This window comes from Scophthalmus maximus, chromosome 2, assembly GCF_022379125.1.
Source record: "Scophthalmus maximus strain ysfricsl-2021 chromosome 2, ASM2237912v1, whole genome shotgun sequence".
NCBI classification, from domain to species: domain Eukaryota; kingdom Metazoa; phylum Chordata; class Actinopteri; order Pleuronectiformes; family Scophthalmidae; genus Scophthalmus; species Scophthalmus maximus.
In genome coordinates this window covers 30,017,271-30,029,902 of record NC_061516.1, presented here as the reverse complement: position 1 = coordinate 30,029,902, position 12,632 = coordinate 30,017,271, and the positions used below count along the sequence as shown (strand labels likewise).

Below are 12,632 nucleotides of genomic sequence, written 5' to 3'. Positions count from 1 at the left end.
CCTAAATCCATTGTCATTTCCTATCAGAACCAGCCAGGCTTGTGTGTGTTTTAATGGGATCATCGTCGAGCGACTGAGCACAACAAACAGTTGTGCGACGTTGTAAGTGGCTGAGATTGGGAGCCTGCGCCTGATTCCGTTTTAATTGTCAATTAATGAATCCAGACATTAGCTGACCCAAACACCTGGCTAAGGGCGAGCCGTAATGATACTCATTAGAATTAGAAAAGGGACTTTTGTTCTCAATCAGTCATCACGCAGCCAAAACACAAGGCACTCTCTCAAAGTAATTCCTCTCTCTCTCTCTCTCCCTCCGTCTCTTGTAGAATTTTTTTAAATCTCGAGCCAACTCTCTTAGCAGCACCTTGTTGTCCTCTGTTGTACATCGTTTTTCCTTCATGATATTTTTCTCCCCCATTTCTTTATTGTTTCTGCCTCATTCATCCGTGTTTCCCCATTTCCCTTACCTGCCATTACTGGCTGGGAGTTTTGTTTTTTTAAATGCTTTCCAAGGAACTCAAACCATTTGCTTCCTTTCCAGAAGTAAACAAGTTCAAACTGAAAATAATTCATCCAGCAGCAAATTGGATTATAGTTTTTGTCTCTTGTGCTGGATTTCCCTTGTCCAAAACAGTTTGCCGTCACTCAAAACCCCACTCAGGCAAGTTACACATGCTGCAGTAAATTGCACATCATCGTGTTTGTGCTTTCTGGTTTGTCTTCTAGATCAGAAGAGCATCCATCTCAGTGTTCAAAAATCTGTTCATCTTGGCGGAAATGCCTCGACGAAATCAAACCAAAACACAACAAATGGAAAGTTGTTAGTTATTGTCTAACGAAGAAAGGTTTTGTTGTTGACTATATCAGGCAAACACTGAATCTAGTGCTACTTAGCCAAAAATACAGACCATTCAGATACCTTACAGTGATTTAATTATATCATCCATTTTAAATTGGTTTTTTCCAGTCTCCTGACAGGAGACGGGAGAGGAGAGCAAAGCACTTATCCACTTATCTCTATAACTTCTTTGACAGACAGCTAAGTGACAGCTTTAGGGGAAAAAATTAAAAAAGAAACTTCAGACCATTTTCCATTTCATATTTTAGGCATTTAGCCGATACTCTTATATTCAGAGCCACTTGGAATGAAGGCCGTGGTGGAATTAGCTTCAGTTCCTAGATCAACAACATTACCAGGGGAAAAAAAAGAGTAAGTAAAACAGGGACTAAAAAAAGAAGAGCAAAAAGTTAAGAACAAATTAGAGTGAGCTGAGGTGAAAGATGAGGAGAGGGAATATGACTCAGCATAAAGAAGGGGATTTGAGCTTGTGGATGGGGAGTGACTCTGCGCTTTTGACCAGCAGCAAAGTCCTTCCATTTTTTGTCTATTCGTGCTGATTCATTGCGGCTCGCAGGCTTTCAGAGTGGAAAAAACCCCTGAAATTCATAAATGTAAATAATCCCACGCCAAGCTCCGTGCCACCGTGTCATATTTCCTTTAACTTAGCTGCTTCCTGAAGCCTCAGAGGAAAACACCAACTTTTCAGCAAATAAGTTCTTTGATCAAGGGGCTGCTGTGTGGAATGAAAACTAGGATTCGTTTCCTCTACTCCAAATAGCCTATTTGCACAGCAGGGAACAACAACAACAAAAACCCCACATTAAATATATACTGTATACAGTAAAATATGTTCACTATTCATCTTTGTTTCTGGTGACCCCTTTATCCTTCCCAGAGAAGAGTTCAAATTCTCCCCTTGTGTCCAAAAGGAGTTGAAATTACTTTTTAATAGCTCAACTGCCTTGAAATGTGTTGACAGACAACATGTCATATTTGCCAAGCATTTTCAAGCTCCCATGGAGGGGAAAAGAACACTTTTGAAATGGGTGCTTCATGACCTTCTCTCCGGTGCCATAGTCCAACTCTACATATTCACTTTGAATTGGCTCTAAAAGCAGTGAATGTATCAGCGTTCTGTTTGCCAGATTGTAAGCTGGATGAATAATGCAGCCTCAACGGGCCACTACCAGGGTTTTAGACTTTTTAGCCTCGCTATTTTCTTTCCCTCTCAGTCCATATCGATCATACTAGCAGTCTAGACTTTGTGATGAAATGGTACTGTGGACGACTATGACCAGGACAAGTGTAAAAATGTCACCTCCGCCTGCCTTCGGGCTCTGTCGGGCCTCAACAAGGTTTTTGTAAACGTCTCAACTGGAGGCCTGTTAAAGGCGAGGCTAGTTTTACTGCCAGCAAGAACATTACACAGCCTCTTGGCCAAAAACTGACATCATGTAGCTTCACTCTCTCCTGGTCATGTCTTATTCATCTATGTGCGATTTGAGCGTGAGGCTGGACTGCCCTATAATTGTACCAAAGTGTAACACGCATGCTTATGCATGCACAAGCTGTTTAATTTGGAAGGCGGGTAATTGCGCTGTGGCACTGAGCTTGGCACTTTGCACAGTCAGGAGTGGAAGGAAGAACGACAGAGAGACACAGCAGAAGAGACAAGGATGTGGTTGGAAAGGTAAGTGGGAGATTTTACAGAATGTATTGATGAACTGTGCTGAACCGTTAGCAAAGCATACATCATTTAGTCGTACTGGCGAAACAGACACTTTCAGACTCGGAGAATTCAGGCTTGCAATGGAATGTTAGATTAGCGAGAGCACAGTGAGAGGAGGTGCACCTCGGGCTCAGTCAAACTTTAACATTCAAACTGTCAGTGCCACTGGGCTGCCAGATGTTGCAGGGGAAACAAGCAAACCCAGCTGCCAAATAACCAGGAGGACTCATCAGGAGGTATGATAGCATTTTTAGTGTAAAAGAAATCTCCAGTATTTCTGGTCCTTGAAAACAAGAAACCTGTTCTAATGTTGGTGAGTAAAACTGGCAGCTCGCAGATCCGATTTGCCCCAAAGGTTTGCGCACATTTATAAGACATTTGAAAAAACCCCACACAGATGCATTTACAGGTGTAGTCATCACTTTTTACTGCACGTAACATATAAACTACTGCTGCATTTAATGCTGCCCTCAAGATGAACTGTTCGAGAAGCATTTCATTCTCTTTGTGAGAGTGACTGGAATAATCAGGTGACAGGCCGGTCGAGAGAAATCGAGTTCTGTGTTCAATTAGACTTGAATACGTCTGAGGAAAGAACAGAGGCCCCAGGGAAAAGGCTGCAAGACAGATGCATGGCCACCACCGTTTAAATTGTACTTCAATGACTCAGGTGCAATGGAGAAATCTTGTGTTCGCAAAGTGAGAACAATCATGAATAAAAGGCTGGAAGTGACAGAGAAGACTGCTTGTCAACAACAGAAAAAAGTTGGGTCCCAATTTCCACAAGGAAAAGTTAGAACTGTTCAAAGCCGTCATGTTTAAAAGTTCAATTCATGACTAAAGGGTAAAAAAAACGTCTAAAACCCATTGTGCCCAAATCCATTATTATCAAGTTTGTTGTTAATTGGCATTTAACACTATCTAATTGTGATACGTGAGACACCAGGAGGCGTCAATGTCTAACCCATGAATAAAGCATATCACGTTTTCCCCGCCACTATGCATATATGTCAAATTGTGTTTGTTGTTTAGCCTCTTATATGAGAAGGAGTGTGTTTGTGTTGGTCTGTAGGTGTGTAATGGCCGGAGTGTGTTTGTGTGAATATTAGAACACAAATGAATCGGTGTGTGTACCGACCCTTAATTAAAAACTCCCACTTCCCCATGAACCCTACTCCTGTGTGTGTGCAAATATGTCGGCATTTGTAAGCAAGTCACTGCAGCTGAATCTCAATATTCATGACCATGCATGGGAACTTGCACAACAACACTTGATACTTCTACACTTCTACATGGGCTGTGTATTAGATGTTATGGCGTGAGCCTCTCAAAGCCTTTGATTGTTCACTATGGTTTATACGCACTGCCTACACCTACGCTTCTAAATGTTGCAATTTCTCATTTTGACTCTGCCAAAACTACTTTGCCAGCCATTCTGGGTTTAGTGGAGTCATTCAGCAGCCAGAGTGATCGCTCATTCTCCGCCTACATCATCGTAAGTGAAACACAGTTCATGAGTTTTGTTTTTCCCGTTTAAATAAACGGCGTACATGTTGCTGTGAACTGTGGTCGACCCAAACCGTAGACACCATGACAGATAGCCCGTCTTTTGGGAAAGTACATTACTCGGCCAGCTAATCAGATTTCACACTTTCAGCAAGGTCATCGCCTTCTATTCACCCCGCTCCTTACTCTACTGTGATTCCAACTCCCCCTCTGATCACAAATTAATATCCACACGGACGTCCAGACCACTGCAGCAGAGCCGGAGTGTGTGTGCGTGTGTGTGTGTGTGTTCTTGTTTGTGGATAAACTCAAGCTGTGATGTTAGAGCAGAGCCAGGGGTAACTGAGTGAAAGCAAAAAAAAATTAAAAATAAATAAAAACAGGAAATGAGGATGATGCACAGATGCGAATGAAGAAGAAAAGGCCCGAGAAGGAGAATGGGCATCGAAAGCAAGCAGTGGAACAAATCAGCGAAAGAGGAACGCTGCTGAGAGAACACCATGTCGTCGGCTTTGAGGTTGACTGCATGTTTCAGTCCCTGCTGCTACTGCTGCTATACATTCTCACTAACCCACATTTATTCTTTCACTATGGAGAAAAACAGATTTATTCTTCCAAAACTATCATGATTGTGCATCTTATTTCTACATTTCAAAGACGAGCAAAACTGCGGCGGCGGTAAACACAACTTGTGTGTAGCCAAAAGAGGGGAAAAGTACATCTCCTGTTTTCACACGTAGTAACAACAACAATAGTGTTTGTTGGCACTGTTGATCATATGATATTGTTTACAGCTTTCAGAGGATTGAATAAAGAAAAAGCCACTGATTCACACATAAGTTCTATTCAAATGGAAACATTGCCATGTTTTTCATGTGTTTTACTTCATCTTGCTTCATTTTGTCACCTAATCCATCCAGCTTCTCCATTCCCTTTTCTTCTCCTTCTCGCTCTCTGCCTCCCATCCTGTCCTCTCCCCCATCGTTTCGTCACAGCTGATTTCCAGCCGTTTAATCCTCATTATGGCTTCAAAGTCCCAGTAGACACCATCAAGCTCGAACTTGCTGTGTGTGTGTGTGTGTGTGTGTGTGTGTGTGTTTGTGTGTGTGTGTGTGTGCACATGGCAACAAGACGCTGATTAAATAAATCTGTTTTGTGTCAGTCGTTTGATGGGCCGCACAACAGCGGGCTCGTGTTCACGTGCCGTTCAAGCGAGTTGCCTACATGAGAGCGGACTCTTAAGCTGGAGTGGCAGTTTGAGTCACTGAGTCATGTTGGCGTGAAAACATGTGAGTGGGTTTCCCCCAACAGCAGTTCTGGTGAGTGGTTGTGCACCGCGGGTATTGTGTTGAAGTGAACAGCTCCTTCCTCAGCTGGCTGTTTACTACTTGGACCAAGTGCTATGTCATTTTAACAAGTCTGCCCATCTTACCTCCTCTTCGCCCGACAAAACATTTGTGTTGAAGGTTGTAAATCTCCCTCTTCTTCCTGGACCTATTGGAGGCTTGAGAAGATGCTTCGTCTCAGATCAGTTTAGAGCTCACTAGTCAAACTGAAAGAAAAGTCCATCTATACTAAGAAATTCAGACATAAACATGCAGATTCTTGGTGTACTTTTTTAAAATAGATCTTTTTATGGTAACTTACAAAAATAACCAGGTTAAGGGCATTTGCACATGCTTTTTCAAACCATGATAGCATCTCCTACATTGGTGTTTCTCCAGGGAGAGTGAATTTATAGTTCAGACTGACACTGTAGCTGTTTGATAGGTGCAACATGCTGACTTTGAAGGAGCCGACGACATCAGACAGTCTAGTGCCATGGCAGTGATGCCGTCAGTCATCAAATGCAGTTTTCAAAGGATGCGGCCCCTGAATTGGCACACAGCTTTTGTAGTAATATCACTTAATTTACCATGGCCACACGCACAGTCAATCCGCCTGACGCTAGCTGCGGCAGAGTTTATCTGTGAAAGTTTTTCCACAATTATGCATAAAACTTTTACCTTTATTTGAATGATGGAAAATATGCCCAATAGCTGCAGTGTCATTGTGTGATATTTTTTTTTATTTCCCCACACAGAAGACAAAGTAAACAGAGAGACCTTTCAACACACAAACCAAAGCTGCCCGTTTCAAAGTGTGTACAGCTGTTGAAAGTGGTGAAGCGGCAAATGAGCAGAGAAGAAAAGCAAGTTACACAGTTCTTCTATTAATCTAAGAGTGACCGTGTAGTCGGTGCAGGATGAAACAGCACGATATCCGGTGTGTATTTAAAATGATAATACCTTTAAGGCTTACATACTTTGTTTATCTCCTCAGACTTTTTCAGTCTGCCTCTCTCTGCTCATGCCACTGAACAAGTGGTAAACAACTGTGCCTGTCATTTCTCTTTCCTTCCTCTTCGGTTTATTTCCTACAAGTATCAACTTTTCTTATATATATATATATATATATAGAACGGCAGCTACTTTCTTATCTTTCTCAATTTTCCTGTCATCCTGTATTCTCCTTCTGTTGCTTTTGTCTTTTACCCTCAAGTCCAACGCAGCCACCCTCTCCTCCACTTATCCCTCATCCCTTCATCAGTCACCTCAGCCAACTGTTATTAATGCACCCTCAACATCACTAAGTGGATTTGCTTGTTGCATGATCTTTTCTCCAATTCCCTGAAATAAGCTTTTTCTAGGAATTGCACTTAAGTATACACACGAAAACATGCACGGAAAATACACACAAACATGAATGTTCTGCTTGCACACACACACACACACACACACATAATGAAATGTCTATGTGATTAAGTACCTAGCAGTGGTTGTTTAGAGGTGTGAAATGATAACGCAGATAACCCAGCTACCGGGGACACATTAGTGTCTCATTTTGTGTGAGGAGGAGTGTGTACATGACTATGTGTGACAAAAAGAGCCGTTCATTGGTCCGTCAGTGGAAGGATTGGGTGCTTCTGTCTACTTCTGCGTTGAGACATGATGCCGAGGTCATAGGAAGTGAACTCCATGATGTGAGGGGCCAAAAGGGCAAAACTTATTTCTGGGGCAACACTGATCACACTGTGGCTACAGTGATGGGAGCAGCAAGGAGACAAGAAACCAAGGCAATGACAGCAGGGAAAAGAGGATGGTTGGCCAGATTATCGTCAGGACGAAAAGGGTGAATGAAGGGATGAGGTAGCTTTTCTCCTACGATGTTCATGTTCATTTTCTTCAACATGTTGTGTTCAGTCCAATTAGGGATGATTCAGTGTTCTGCAATAACAAAGATCCTTTTGAGAGAAAGACAGTTTTTCTTGTTGCTTTGTAAGAGACTGTGAAAGCCATTTAAAGTGTAGTGGCCATTTACAATGGGATGAATTACTTTGACGTTTATCACTCTGCACAATGGACCGCACTCAAACAATGTCTTAGTCTCTCTTGTATTCACTCAAAGAGAATGTGAGAGAACTTTTTTCATGAAGTATTTATTTCTACTCCGAAAAAACCCCCAACCTCATTTGGATGTAAATTTAGCCGTCATCAGGGCTCGGTTTTTAGAAATAACTTGTAGATTTGACTAATTACAGCAATCCATCAACATAATCAACATAAAAGAGCTAACGATAATGGTTCTGCAAATCAGACCGATGGCATACAAATTGAACGTCAAGACAGAAAAAAGCAGAGCATGGGAAATCAAATGTGACCAACCAAGTGGACTGTTGACAGGAGGATCTGAAAACACAAACTACACATGAGAGCTCATGAAGTAGGGGAGCTGTGCACTGGACAGACAGGACACGGCTGTGTGATAAAAGAGTGCGTTATGACAGTATGAGGCGTTGGGTAAAGCAGTGCTTGGCCAGAGAGATACAGGATGTTCATGTCACCGGGCCACTTTTGAAACCCATTGTGTGACTGCAAGATTATCTCTTTACTGTCACAAGATGAGGAAGAACTGAAACTGCTGAATGCCACTGTATTGAGAAAATGAGTTTGGCAGATTTGATTTATTCTCTACATTTCTGTAAGAGGCCAGGAGCAGAGAAATAAAGGTTCAGAGAAGTAAACAAAAAGAAAAAGGTGAGAACCTGGTCCAAAAGATGAGCAAACGCCCATGTATATTAATGTAGCGCTCTTCTAGTCTTATTACCACTCAAAAAGCTTTACAAGACAAGTCACATTCACTTATTCACACACACATTCATTCTTTGTCGCATTCATAGACAGCAGAAGAGCCGTTAGAGGCAATTTAGGGTTAAGTGTTTTGCCTGAGGATAACAAGAACATGCGGACTAGGGGAAGCTGGGATCGAACTGCCGACCTTTGGGTTAGCGGACGACAGACTCTACCTCCTGAGCCACAGCCGCGCATGTGACAGAAGTGCCGTGTCAAAATATGAAGATCCTACTGTTTTACTGAAATGAAGTGAGGCAACAGAGCGACAAGAATTTGGTGATCTGGCAAATTATGATGAAGGGAAGCAAAGTTCTTCAAAGAGCCACTATAGATGGGAATCATCATCATCATCATCATCATCATCATCATACACACACACAAACACACACACACGGAGAGAGCAACAACCTCAGGTCACCTCAAACACTCTTACAGATGAGGTGTACAGATGAACACTAATGAAACCACGCTGCCTAGGGCACAGCCCCCGGTGCCGCATATATGACTTCTAACGAAACTTTGAAGACACACACACACACACACACACACACACACACACACACACACACACACACACACACACACACACACACACACACACACACACACACACACACACACACACACACACACACACACACACACACACACACACACACACACACACACACACGTAAGTCTCTACCAGCTAGTCTGGGAGTAACACTAGACCAAAGTTTGATTTCTGAGAGTTTCGGGCTGTCTTTAGCCGTGTCCGTCTGTTGGACAACTTCCTTTTGTGTGTTTTTATCTCTACTCAACACATCTCTGTCTGTCACAAGACCCAGGAAGGAAGAGAGGAATTTGGCCAGAGAGCATCTGATGTTCTGCAGGACTGAGGAGGTGTTCCTGAGCTCATTATCCTGTATATAGTATTTCAACCAATATACTTTTTCACATTTTTGTATCCTTAAGAATAAAAAACTGAATATCCCGTCTTTTCTTAAGTTATTTTTAGGCCTAAAGAGACTTATATTTAAAAAAACTAAAAAAACAATGCAAATGCAAAGTCAGTATTCAATGTTCAACACTTCTAAATTACGTTACAGACTCAAACAACAGCCAGAGTCAAACAGCTTCTATGTTCTTTGCTATTTCAAATTACACTCTCTCCATCTTGCCCATTCCCTGTTTGTTTCCCTCCAGCTCCTCTATCCATCTATCTTTACGCTCCTGTCTCATGTCCTGTTGATTTCCTGTTTAACCCCCTCCCTCTCTTTTTGCTGCTGGAAGTGTGATATATGACTCACGCTTTCAGGAAAACACACAAAGAGATAAACGGAGCTTTCTGAAATGCCAAACTTAATTCCACACGACAGAGGAGAGCAGCATTTTTATCAAGTGTCAACCAAGTGAGTCAAACTGTGCTTGGTGCGGTCTGGTTTTTGCTTGAATTTAAAGGTTATGAGATATATATATATATATATATATATATATATATATATATATATATATATATATAACTGATAAATCAACATAGGAGCCACCAAACTCAAAGAATGATTTGTTGTCTGTTGTTGTCAATGTCACATTTCCTACGGCCACATTTTTCTTCATTGTGAGAAAAAACAAACAACTTTGGACTTCTGAGGATGTCAGCCGTCGGCGTCATATCTCTGTGAACAGACCAAAGCTTTAAGAGGCCTTGAATCTGTTGCCAGCTCTGTGGCTTCTTATTGGTGACATTCCAACACTGCACTAGCAACACGCGCCAAGGCCACCGCTCACAAAACACACAAACAAGGAGACAATGCACCACAATTCTTGGTCTTGGTCAAGACATCAGCTAAGTGCAATCAATCAACTTCTAGGACAGAAACCTACATCTGGGACTCACTAGAAGACGTATAGGTTGCCCACATCATATAGATGAATATCCAGCTATAAACTTCACCACAGGCTTTTTCGGAGCAGTAGAATATAGAATATCTCCAGTAGTGGGCAGCATATTAATTAGTTCTGTTCACTAATAGTTTATCCACGCTATCAGGAACCATCTGGTGTTCACTGTAGAAAGCTAATCTGTGACAGATTTAACCTCGTGATGCCAGATGGGGTCAGTTAACTAGCTGATGGGATAGAAAACTGGGCTGTCAGTGTGTTTTATTGTGTCCCATATTGTTTGGTTTTTCAAGATGGCATTGAATGATTTCATGTGGCATTATGTAACAGAAAGAGACAACAAAGGAGGATAAGAAAAATGGTATTCTCAAGCTGAGGATGTATCTCAAAACGGGGATTTGAAATGGCGCTCAAAGAACTTTTTATAATAATACTTCAGGACAATGAGGTACAGCCACTTCCTTTGACAAATGCTGCTTGTTGAAGTTCTGCTGGCTTGTTATGTAGTTCACAAAATGTTCTACAACTTGAGACACAATGGGTTTGCTCAGGACGAGTGGTAGGAGCGCTGCCTAGTCGACATTCAGCAGAAGGGGAGGATTGACACTGCAACGGTTGCAGCATTTGATTTTCTTCTCCAAGCCCTTTCAAAAAGGTACTGGTCTGGTTACGGGATCATTTTTAAAAAGCCTCTTACAGGGAAATTATAGACAGTGTGGCCCACTCATAACAACTGGCAGACCCTGAATTAAAGACCAAGCAGCAAGTTTTGTCCAACTTTCAAGTCCTTGTAAAGTGCTTCTATGGTTTCTTTTGCGACCAGCAGTCTTAGAAAAAAGAAACAGTTATACAGCACTTTTTGCATCAATCTGCTGTTTTCCACTTCACGTTTGATCAGCGCAGGCACAAAGATTTCTAACCGTAGCGTGTTTGTCCTTACAGAATATAATACAGGCTGAACAAGAACACACCGTTTCTCTGAGAAACAGGTGCTTCTGTCGTACAGAGTGATTTCTCCTGCAGCCACGGCAGAAGAGGTAAATTGGGTTGACCTCCCAGGGCCTGTTTACATAAACCACAGCGGTGAGGACAAAGGACAGTGTCCTCAGGCCCATCAAGCCTTGGCTAACATCAAACTCTTTCCCCCACGATCAGAGGGGAATTCAATCCATTAAATCTGTGCTGACAGTTTGTAAAGTGTGCTCCAAGTTAAATGAGAAATTAGAGTTGAGAAGATCAATTTGACTTGCAGTTTCACCTCATCATGACTAATTCAAACGAGGCTGAGGAATTACTGGCTGAGAATTCTCATTTCCACCGGCTACGAGATCCCTTTATTTTTAACATGGCCTCAATTGTCATCTCCCTTCAGGTGGGACATTCTGTATGAAATTCAGCCACTGAAAATGATTTGATTTATACTGTACATATCAATCTTGAAAAGTGTACAAATACCCAGCATTGTCTTTGCATATAATGGAAACTCAAAGCAGAAAACACACCAGAGAATATCTGTCTCATGAACTACTGCTGACTCTCATTCTGACTTCATTAACTCTGCAGCTGTTGCACAACAGAAGTGGAACAGTAAGTGCTTTTCTTTTGTTTTAGTTTTGCAAAGATAAAGAAAATCAGCACTGCTCATTTCCTGACAATCTGTTGAGTGATTTACAAAGAAGTCCAGCAGTGACATTTCAGCTTTGAATTACAGGAGATGTTACTGAGATTTAAAGACTGGAGTATGTATTTTCACTCGAATAAAAAAAGACTTATTAGAATGTGATTTGCCTTTTCAGCATAGCAGCATCTCCACAGATAAACAGTGACAATTCTCAGCTGCCCACAAGACTTATATCACCTTTACCAGTCATGGTTAAATAGTGTGGTTTTTTTAAAGGCTAAATGTTATGAGCTCCTTGTTGTTGGCTCATCCTGACTGAAAACTGTTCACTTTTAAAAGTAGAAAGAAGAGAGCAGAACAGAACACTGTTGACTTGTGTTCCTTTCTGGTTTTAGGAACAGTTAATAGGATTAATAAAATGTCCCATCTTGGAAAGGAAAAGACTAATATTCCCTCAGCAGTGTATTTTTACCTTGTGAAATCACTGAGATACATAAAGAAAGTGCATGTTTGGCATTTGCCTTGTCCATCTCATTTAATATTGTATGCCACCTCATTATCATGTTTCAAATGTTTCTATAAATAAAAGCACACAATGCCAAAGAATCAAGTGTTCGTTGTATAATGCTGACTCTGCTGCTTTAGATTTTTAAGGGGACAAATATTCATGTTACACCCGGATTGATTTCATCAGCCTTAAAAGAAACAAAACACTGAAAAAAAAGCCTTGAAAAAGGTGAAGGAGAGGTGATGTGGATCATGACACTATTTGCTAACCGGACATGAAAACCTATGCAAGCTGATTCTCAGTCTGTGAACACTGGCCACTGTCTGTCAACAACCACTGCAACTGCTGACAATATTTAACAGCCTCCGTCTTTT

General features: G+C 41.6%; 1 protein-coding gene across 2 annotated transcripts in view; it reads right to left on the bottom strand.

Annotated features, from left to right (window-relative positions):
• pcxb (pyruvate carboxylase b) overlaps positions 1–12,632 on the bottom strand; it is a 249,637-nt gene that overhangs the window by 117,190 nt on the left and 119,815 nt on the right. The gene's annotated exons all lie outside the window — the stretch shown is intronic.